Source organism: Grammomys surdaster, unplaced genomic scaffold (genome assembly GCF_004785775.1).
Source record: "Grammomys surdaster isolate TR1022 unplaced genomic scaffold, NIH_TR_1.0 251, whole genome shotgun sequence".
NCBI classification, from domain to species: domain Eukaryota; kingdom Metazoa; phylum Chordata; class Mammalia; order Rodentia; family Muridae; genus Grammomys; species Grammomys surdaster.
The window spans coordinates 2,397,721-2,406,809 of record NW_021604692.1 but is presented as its reverse complement, the minus strand read 5'-3'; the positions used below and the strand labels follow the sequence as shown (position 1 = coordinate 2,406,809).

General features: G+C 49.0%; 1 protein-coding gene across 1 annotated transcript in view; it reads right to left on the bottom strand.

The window, feature by feature from the left end:
• The window catches only part of Hck (HCK proto-oncogene, Src family tyrosine kinase), a 42,743-nt gene extending 37,125 nt beyond the window's left edge, over nucleotides 1–5,618 (bottom strand). The window contains exon 1 of the mRNA XM_028774985.1: nucleotides 5,333–5,618. The gene's annotated coding sequence lies outside the window, so the exon portion shown is untranslated. The remainder of the gene's footprint in view (nucleotides 1–5,332) is intronic.
• Between the last annotated feature and the right edge of the window lie 3,471 nt (nucleotides 5,619–9,089).

Genomic DNA, 9,089 nt, shown 5'->3' with positions numbered 1-9,089 from the left:
TGCACATGCTTGGTTTAAAAGTTAGGGCTGGTGAGATGGCTGAGGGCAAAGGCACCTCTGCCAAGTCTGATGACCTGAGTTTGATCCCTGAGACCCACAGGGTGGAAGGAGAGAACTGGTTCTCACAAGCTCTCCTCTGGTTCCACCCACACATACCCACATGCACGTATATAACCACACAGAGATACATAAATGTAATGAAACTTGTTGGTATGTCACTGAATGAAACATTAGCACACTTGTTAAAAGTGTAAACATCACAAGTGACTCTCAGGTCCCTTTAGGTGACTCCTTTCACTCCCTCCAAGGCCCTCCTCCCCTCCCTGACCTGGGGTAACCTCTGCTAACATCTGGTTGAGCATGCATATGTGTAAGCAGGTGCTATGTGTGCCCTGTCCTCGTCCCTCAGCACTGAGCCATCTTGGAATATTCCAGATGGACTTCCACCTGCTGGTACCAGCACCTCTGTGCTATGGAGACTTCTCTGTGGCCACAAGTGTCTGATCTGTCTGAAAGCCTCACAAGCCGACACGTGAGCAAAGCACGACACCTGCAGGAGCACCTTTCAACCAAACAGGAAGCCAACATCCCATTTCTTTCCTCTGAACCGGCTTGTGCTGCATCCCGTCAGCCTATGTGATGGAGTTTGGGGGCCACAGTGGGAGCTGTCAGGTTGCCCCTCTATTATTGGTCCCTCTTCCCTGTGACTCTATCAAGGGTTCTGGAATCAACTCCTGAGTAAACTATTTGCAGCTGAAACGTTATCTAAGGTCTGCTTCTGGGAGAATGTATGTTAAGGCCAGTTTACTTATTGAAATCATGAGAGTGTGTATGCATGTGCATGTGTGCATTCATGTGTGTGTGTGTGTGTGTGTGTGAGGGGGTGTTGTGAGCATGGTATCCTTGGGCCCATTTTCCAGCTGACTAGACTGAGTCTGAGAGAAGGAGTTAGCATGGTGAGCCACAGCTTGTTGAATACAGCACAGGCACTCAAACTCGGGTTTATCTGCCCTGTTCTATCTATGACTAATCTCTCTATTTCTCCTGGACCCAAGCACTTCAGGGTGGTGTGCACATAGTGCATTGCAGAAGGAACTGGGCTTGCAAGTCCTAAGAGAACACCAACCAGAGGACACGGTCATGCTGCCATGCAGGTTGTATGACACAATCACAAGTCAAGAGCTAGGACACATTTTAAATCCAAGCAAAGGTTTGTTCTCCACCATTACCTGCCCTTCTAGAAGTCTATTCCACTCCCAGGCCTATAGCAACAGGGTGGACAAAACTCCTTAGAAAACTGGAGGCTGAGGGAGATTGTGTTACTGTGTTCCCGAAGTTACACAGCTAGTCTAGGCTCTTCTATGAAGAAGAGGAGGTGGCGGCTCCCACCACAACAGCTAGAGCCAATCCTGCTGTCCTGCCTGCTCCACCACGATAGACTGACTGTACCCTTAACTAAGAGCCAGAATACAGCAGCTGCTGGAAAAGTGGCTCATATCTCAACTTAGAATACTGAAAAATTATAGGCTGGAGAGATGGCTTAACGGTTAGAGCATTTGCTGCTCTCACTGACGACCCAAGTTCAGTTCCAAGAACCCACATGGCAGCTCACAACCATCTGTAAGTCCAGTTCTAGGGGATTTGCTGCCCTCTTCTAACCTCTGAGGGCACTAGGCACACACATGCAGACAAACACTACACACATTACAGAAAACATTGAAAAAAAAATCCCTGAAAAACCATGTATCAGCCCAGAAAGTTTAAAAATGGTGAACCCAAATGGAATATTATATAGCCATTCCAAAATTCAAGGAGATCTTAATAACATGGGAAAATGTTAACAGCTTAGTTTAAGCTAAGTACTTAAATAGGACAAAAACTATACCACAACATCAGAGACACCAGAGACGTTATATCAAATGGAAGCTGTGTAGTTCACAGTAACAAAATTCATGTTGCCAGTCTCTGCGCAGTCTACTAAGTAGCAGGCATCATGAATAAGGCAACGGAAGCTTGTCACAGCAGAGAGCACGTGGCCTGGTAAACCGGCCATAGTATAGAGAGAGTGGGGAGGTCCTCGGAGCTGACTCTTCTCTTTGTCTCCCATAAGACCTTCCAAGCCTCCATACTCTTCTCATTAAAAGGGACAGGAAACACTGTCACATGGAGAGCCATCCACTCCCTTAGTGTTTCCCTCAAGAAACACCTGCACCTGTGCCCAAGACCACACACACACACACACACACACACACACACACACACACACACGATGGTTCAGCAATACCGTAGTAACATTGGCGGCAACCTGAATATCTGTCAATGGGTGAGTGGGAAGAAATGTGGAGAGGTCACCAGCCAGGGTGAATATTTTACAGCTGGCAGGAATGAATTAGACCTCAAGTGCTCATCCCTGATGGATCCCAATCTGATGATGAGGATGAGTCGGGAGAGAACAAACTGCAGGTGAGCCTCATAGTTACATCAGTACTGGTGTAGAGTACTTCCCATACAGTCTGGTCAGAGGTTGCAGTTTCAGGCCCAGGGTGAACCGCAGCCTGAAACTAGCATATGGGAAATTCCAGAAATAAGCAACCCTAAGGTTTAAGCCACACGCCCTTCTGGGTAGAGTAATGAAATCTCACAGTGTATTCCTGTCCTCTCCAAGATGGAATCACCCTGCTATCCAACGGATCCATGCAGTACGCACCGCCCACCCGGTAGTTACTATGCTTGTGTTCAGGCAATGCTTGCTGTTTAAATCATAACCCTAGGCACAGGACTAGTGATGCCATCAATTCAGAGTTCCAAAGAAAAGCTTTCATATATATGCAAAGACATACAGGAAGCTTAGTATTATCTACAGTTCTGGCATTTGCCAGGATCTTGGGATGCATCCCTTATTGACCACAATGAATAGATCTAGATTGTTTTATTTTGTTACAGACAGGGACTTATAGCCCAGGCTGGCTCCCATACTCTTGCTATAGCCAAAGATGTCCTTGAATTTCTGCTCCTCCTGCCTCTACTCCCAAGTTCTGGGATTGCAAGTATGCTACCACACAGGGCTCTGCTGTAATCTTTACAGCACAGAGGACATGTTTAAGTATTGTTTATCAAGGATTAACTTTCGACAGTGGGGTCTCCTATAGAGGGAGAAAGAGAACTAGAGGGATCCAAAGCAGGGACTTTGATTTTACCCATTACACTTAGCCATTTTACTTTTTAAGGTCTGAAGCAAACATGGCCATACACTGACATTAATTAATTCTGTGGGTTCCTGGGACACCAGCATATATTCCTTTGCACTCTTAATTCTCCAGAGAAAGGATATGGTGAGAAGGGTACTAGAGAGCAATTGCTCTCCTGTGAGGTCTCTCTGGGTCAGCCCTAGGCTTGGGCAGTGATTCTCAAAGTGTGATTTCTGGGCAGCATCAGCAGCCTGGAGATCGCTGGTCTTCAGTATCTTGCCCCAGGCATTCCTCGGGGGTTGCCCTAGCAATGTGCGTTTTAACGTGCTTTCCTGGTGATGCTAGTATGAGAATCACTTGGGCTGAACAGGAACAGTGGAAAGAACACCTATAATATAGTGCACCAAGAGCTTTCCTTCAGGTATCTCCTCCATCCCCTCTCTCAGATTGTGTGTGTGTGTGTGTGTGTGTGTGTGTGTGTGTGTGAGAGAGAGAGGGGGGGGCGTCAGGGAGAGGGGAGACCACATGTGTGCAGGTGCCTACCAGGCCAAAAGAAGGCATGGGATTACTTGGAGCTAGAGTAACAGGCAGCTATGAGGCGGCTCTGCTGTTGTGATTGATTGGTGAGAACTTGGCTAGAGTCCTCTGAGAGAGCAGCGAGTGCTCTGACCTGCAGAGCCACCTCTCGGGCCCCCTTTCCTTCTGTTCTTAATCTCATCTTTAAAAGGGAGGGAGCATCCCCAACCCTAAGTCTGAAATGCTCTAAAATCTGAGACATCTTGGTCACCAACAGGATGATGTCCAAGTGGGAAAGTCCACACTTGATCTGAGGCTATCAGTTGAAGTAAAAACAGGAGAGCCATTAAAAATATGTCACTAGTTATCTCTGAGGGACAAGAATGAAATGTAAAAATCACAGGCCAGGAAGATAGCTTAGTTGGTAAAGTGAGTACCTTGCAAACAGGGAGAACTGAGTTACAACCTCACAACTCATGGAAGAAAAGCCAGCCGGGAGGGAGGAGACAGGTGGACCCTTGTAACCCACTAACCAGCTGGCCTCACCTACGCAGCAAAAGCCCCAGGCCGATGAGAGACCCTGTCTCCAAAAGCAAGGTGGCCTTCGTTTGAAGAACAACATAGAGTCCTCTGGCTTCCATGTGCGCACAAACACCAGAGTACACACCAACCTGTACACCCACACAGAAGCATGTGTAACATACACAAATATCCTTTGAAGACTTAGATTCCATCCCCACGATGCCTCACTGTGCACTTAACGTACAGAATTCTGCCACACTCGGAAACCCTAAACACCTCTGATGTGGAGTAGTTTGGGTCGGGAACACTCAACCTGTCTTCTTACCATCCCATCCCCATCCTGCAACTATGGAAACAGAGGCACAGAGAAGCCAGCCTCCCTGTCCAGTACCCAGCAGCCCTGCTCCTCTTTTCTGGACACCTCAGCTTCAGAGGAAACCTTAAAACACCCCACTTTACAGAGGAGGAAGCTGGAATCCAGAGAGTAACCAGTATCATCCCCGGGTGTCACAAAGTGGAGGTGGTGGTAGATTGTGGCCTTTGTGTAAGAGGTTCTGGAGTTGGATGTACACCTGTTAGGGGGTCAGCCAGGAGGGCAGGGGAAGGGGTAAAAGAGGGGACTCAGATGTACAGCTGCAGCCAGGCCTGGGTGTGGCAGGCATGGGCTCCTCTTGGCCCAGCTGCTCCTTTAGCCCTGTCTGCTGCCTACCCGGCGTGACCCGCTGCCCACCCACCACCAATGGGAACTGAACGGGCCTTCCCCTTCCCTCCAGCTTCTTTTTAGTGTGTGTGTGTGTGTGTGTAGGGGTGCAGAAGGGGAACCTGGTCGGACAGAGAAGCGTCAGCTCAGCACTGTCATTCCCCTGCCTGAGCTTCCTCTATCTAGAGCTAACCCAGGGTCGCCCATGGTGGCGGCAATTCACCTCACCTGGCTACCTGGGCGCCCTCCTTCTGTCGACGACGCATCCTGCCACCGATCGGTTGCCCCTGGGACGTTTCTTCTTTCCTCAGCACCCCCACAGCTAGCCCAGGATCTCAGCTTCCTAGCGTCTGAGGTCTGCGCGTTCTCGGGGTCCCATTCCCGCTGCCCCCTTCCCCGCACTCACCTGGGCGCCCGCCCTTCGCCTCGCGGGCAGCCCGGATCCTCGCAGCTCGAACGACCCCCCAGCGCCGCGGCCTCTGGTGGCCCCGGACTCGAGAGCCCGGAGCAAGTGACGAAGACTTGTGGGCCACGGAGCTGCGTTGGCGCTCGGAGCGGGTCAGAGCCGCCTTTACCGGCGACTTTGGTTCCCTCCCACCCGTCTGAGAGCCGCCGCGGTGAGTGCAAGCTGGAAGCCGCAACTCAATGGTGCTCACTGGCCATCTGGGAGCCTTAGCCGCGCCCTGGGTGATGCAAACCCTGCCCCAAAATGCCCCGACTCCGCCCTCTAAGAGACTAATTCCCACTCGGGCTCTCTCTCATCTCCTGCTTTTAATTCACCTCCAAAGAACTCCAGCATTTCTTTGCTAACCCTGTCCTCAAGGTCGCTAACCAGTCCCTAACGGACTGAGTCAGACCCCAAGGCTTGACCCATTCTCCAAAGATTCCCAGTCCACCTCCCCCTAATGCATTTAAGCCCCGTCTGATTGAATGAGCCTGTCCAAAGGATTCTAAACCCTAACCCCAAGGAATTGGACCCCCTACCCAAGAGATCCAATACTCTTGCGGCCCCTAAAGAATTGTAATATTTTGCATTGATTGATTGATTGATTGATTGATTATGTGTAGAGGTTAGAGAACAATTTGGAGGACTAGGGTCTCACCTTCCAACTTCCGGGGATTGAACTCAGGTACTCACGCTTGGGGGCAGGCGTCTTTACCTGCTAAACCATCTGCCTCCTCCTGGCGAAGGATTTTTAATCTCACTTTCTATTCTGCTCCTAGTCTTAACGCTGGTTCTTTAGATTTGTAATCAACTTTTCTGAAAGGGTTTTAATCTCGAGAGTGGGCGCCCGTGTTCCAGAGGATGGAATCCAGCGCCTCACTCCTGCTACAGCCACCAGCCACCAGCCGCTCCTAATCCCAGAGATCCCAAATCCTGCACTTGAGCAGTCAATCGATTTTACCCTTTGAAAGCAGCCACAGAAGGAATGTAGCTGCCTTTAAGTCTAACCACACCCTCCAGGATTCTGGTGGGTCTCCACAGCCCTTCGGTCCCTCCCACACGCAGCAGTTTTCCCTCCACCCGTCCACCCACCGCTTATTCAAACTCCATGCAAAGTTTGGCGCCCGCGGGAGTTCTCTGCCTTCTTCTGGGTAGAATATGGGACTGCTTAGAGGACCTCCCAAGTTGAAGGGAGAGGAAGTCTGACTGGCAGACCACTGAGGCCCTGTTGTCATGACATTCCACTCAGCCTGAGAGAAGGGTAGAGAACATCATTCAAAACGACACGGACCAACACTCTAAATTGTGATACACACCTGCAGAAACGTACAGGAGTCCTCCTCTAGCCAGGCCAGACCACCAGTGTCTCTCATTCATTCGTTTATGTGTAGGCACGCATTTAGCAGTACTGTGTATTGGGTATGAAACCTTCTGAGCGCAACCCAGTGTTAGCAGCATCCCGAGTTCCACCCACTAGGCCCAGTACCCCCCTTCCCCAGTTCTGACAACCAGAGAAGCTTCATACATAGCTTGGCCATCTACTTCCCACCCCAAGAAATCCCGACTGAAAAAGACTGTCACCCCACACTAATGTGTTTGCTATGTGTTTTAATATATACATGGCCTATTTATAAAAATAGAGTTTTGAACGGGTTTAATTGACTTGGGCACAGAAGTAAAATTAGTCTGTGTAGAAGTAAACAACGCTTGTTATCTACCGAGTGAAGGAGACTGATATGGGAAGGAAGCCAATGATCAAAGAGCTAGCTGGCTACCGGTACCTGCAACTGTCCGGTTGGGACAGGAGGCAGTGTAGTGTATGTACACACACCATCACCCCTCCTTCCCCTCCCCTCATTATCCGCCTTGAGACAAAGGCTTGGCATTTAAACACTCACTTCTGTGGGATGTTAGGTGAGGGATGGATGCCCAGAGGGCCTTAGACCCAGTACTCTGGTCTGCGCCAACCATGCTTCCAGGGCCTCCAGGAAGAGGAAGGTAGGTCCTGGGACAGGCCCATGGGAATTTAGAAGGATATGACCAGTGTCCCTTACATCTCTGCTGACAAGGTGCCATTTGATGGCAGGGGCCACAAAGAACCAACACCTTCCCTTTTTCAAACCATTTCCCAAAAGCTTTCGCTAGACTAGTATTGCCATAAAAACCTGCATTCATGTTCCCAAGTTCCTATGACATTTATTGTGGCATAGTTAAAACTATTTTTATTAGGCTAGATATATACTGATAACCTCAGCAGAGGTCAGAGAAGCAGAAGTAGGTGGATCTCTGCAAATTCCATGTCAGCCTGGTCTACACAGCAAGTTCCAGGCCACCCAGGGTTAGACAATGATGTGACTCTGTTTCAAAAATTGTTTTTTTGAGTTTTATTCTTATCGTGTGTTTGTGGTGTGCACGAGAGTGTGGGTGTGCCATGGCCTCTGTGTGTGTGATGTGCATGAGAGTGTGGGTGTGCCATGACCTCTGTGTGTGTGGTGTGCATGAGAGTGTGGGTGTGCCATGGCCTCTGTGTGTGTGGTGTGCATGTGAGTGTGGGTGTGCCATGGCCTCTGTGTTGACAACCTTTGGGAACCTTTTCTTTCCTTCTACTGAAGGATCCTGGGATCAAACTCCCAGTGGTCAGAAAATTGTGTGTGTGTGTGTGCTCACACACGTGTACACTGGCATGTGTATGCCACAGTGTATATGTGGAGGTCAGAAGACAACTGTGGAATCTTTTCTCTCCTTATACCGTTACATGGGTTCCAGAGGCTGAGCTGAGGTCACAGGCTTGCACAGTACAACTTTCCCCACCGAGCCTTCTCACTAACCCTGGTGTGACATCATTTTTATAAACAAAAAGCACGATTAGGGCTGGTAAGGCAGCTCAGCAGGTTCAGGCACTTGTCGCCAAGCCTGATGATCTGGATCCTGTGAAAGAAAGAAAGAGAGAGAGAGAGAGAGAGAGAGAGAGAGAGAGAGAGAGAGAGCACAGACGCCTACAATTTGTCTTCTGGGCGCTACATACATGTGGTGTCACATGAACATCCATACACATACACACCCAATAAATAAATGTGACTAAAACAGTTTAAGATACAATTATAAATATTAAGTTTGGTAAATCTATGCAAATAATAATTGCCTGTAGAACCATTCCCTGAATCAGAATATGGAGTATTTTGGACTGGGGTTATAGTTCAGTTGGTAGAGGGCTTGTCTAAGCATGCACAAGAACCTGCGTCTGATCCCCAGTACTGAATAAATGGGGCACAGTGACAGACACTTGTAACCACTGCACTTGGGAAATGGAAGTTTATTAAAATCCAAGTTAATTTTCAGCTATGTGGTGAGTCTGAGACCAACCTGGGTTACATTCTGAGATCCTGCCTTAAAAGAAAACAAATGGAAGACAGAAAAGGGATTTCTGTGGCCCCAAATGTTTCCTGGAGCTCTTAGGTAACTCAAGGTAACTAGCAATACTTTTTTTTTTTGAAGACAGGATCCCATGTAGCCTAGGCTAGCCTTGGACTCCGCTTGTAGCTGAGAATGACCTTGAACTCCTGGTTCTCCTGACTCCACCTCCCAAGTGCTTACAGGTGAGCTTCAGTATTTTGGGTTCATTGGATGCTGGAGATCAGAAACCAGGAGTTTATCCAGGCTAGACCAGCACTCTACTGACAGAGCTCTCACCCAAGTCTCCACTAACTCTCTTTCTCTG